The sequence below is a fragment of the Brassica oleracea genome, chromosome C2 (genome assembly GCF_000695525.1).
Source record: "Brassica oleracea var. oleracea cultivar TO1000 chromosome C2, BOL, whole genome shotgun sequence".
Lineage (NCBI taxonomy): Eukaryota > Viridiplantae > Streptophyta > Magnoliopsida > Brassicales > Brassicaceae > Brassica > Brassica oleracea.
The window spans coordinates 30562566-30564254 of record NC_027749.1 but is presented as its reverse complement, the minus strand read 5'-3'; positions in this window follow the sequence as shown (position 1 = coordinate 30564254).

The following is a 1689-nucleotide window of genomic DNA, read 5'->3' as shown; positions in this document are numbered from 1 at the left end:
AATATTATTTCGAAGACATTGGAAGCAGGATGGGAATTAAGCAGGACAGAAAGCAAGCACGACGGGAAAACCCGAAATTATACGAAAACCCTAGTTTCAGTATTATGGAAGTTTTCGAGGAAGTCGGAGGCTCGGGAAATATTTTCTCTCAACTTCAGAGATCAAGTGGAGTTTATTAAAATTGTTCAGAGAATCAGAAGGGGCGTAAAAAAATATTTGGGATTGATCGTGGGACAAAAATTCACCGGAAGAGTCAAAATCAGACAAACGGACGGAGAAGCTCGAGGGGGCTCGTTGCATGGGATCAGAACCTGGTGTCAACTGTCCAGCAAGATGAGTGTCTACAAAAGCTCGAGGTGTCGCCGTGCATGGAAGCTGCACATGCAGCTTGACATGTAGAAGCACGAGGTGGATCGACCAAGCACGAGGTGTCTCCGCGCATGCAACTGAAGCATGCTGATCGACATGTGTGTACTGGTGTGGTGTCTTGCATGCACTCCAGGCATGCATCCTGACATGTGGAAGGAGGTGTGTCGTCCTGCATGAGGCTGAGACATGCAGCCAGCTATGTGGAGCACGAGGTGCCGCCGCGCATGCGTCCGGAGCCATGCGAAGCGACACACGGGCTGTCACCAACCTGAAGCTGATTGGTTGATGTCTCCTATAAATACCCCACGAACCCAGCTCATTTCTTCACATCCAGACCTGTCCAAACCAAGTTAAAAACGTGAGAGAAAAGTAGAAAAAGAAAGCAAGTGATTTCGAGCTATTTCGAGAGTTTTAGAGAGTTTTCGAGGCCAGTTCTCTACTGATTTTGAGTCAGCGCCTAAGGAATGTTCTGTCCAAATGAATTCGTCCAGGCCAGTAAGTTCCTTTGATGATCAAGTGGAGGTACTGTCCGGAGTTAGTTCAGCTCCACGGATTCAGATCAGTCGAAGTTCTGCTCGATACTCCGCCGAGAAGTTCGAAGAACTGTCCAGAAGCTAAAAAAAGTTATGTCCGAGTCCAGATCAGTCTGTCGAGGCCTGTCAGTTTCTTCATGGTGAAGCCGAGGTTCTGTCCAAGTCGAGATCAGTCCAGTCCAGTCCAGTCAAGTCGTCCATGGGGTTTTGCCCAAGTCCTCTCCGATCAACCAGCTGCTTCTCGCCTAGAACATTGTGAGTTGGCTTGTTTGAATTACACTTGGAAGTTAGGGTAGATCGAGTCGCATATAGATTAGAATGATCACGCTATTGAATGGTAGAGTCCTTAGGGTTATTTTATTTATGGAACCGGACTCAGTTTAGCAAGGGCTAAGCTGAGATGAATGGAATTAAGACTGAGTTGATAACCTGACTAGGACTAGGATGCATCATGTTTTCTATTCTTACGTGTTGATATGGTTGAGTGCAGGTTCCCGTTATCTTTAAAGATAGTTTCATAGCAGGAGGCTGAATTATCTGGGTAACGGTTTGATTGAGTTGTTTAGTATTGATATTATTGTTTAATTGTTGGTTTTAGTGGTCTTAGGCATATAGGCCAAATTACTGGTACTATTGGTTACTCTTGTAGAGTCGAGTGTCTAGTTAGGATCTGGAACTTTAGCCTTAGGTTAGGTTCTAGATTGAGTTTGTGTTGCCGACAGTATGAGCGTAACCCGCCCATACTAGGCTTTTTTGGGGTTGATTAGTGTTTCCTCGCCCTCGTATT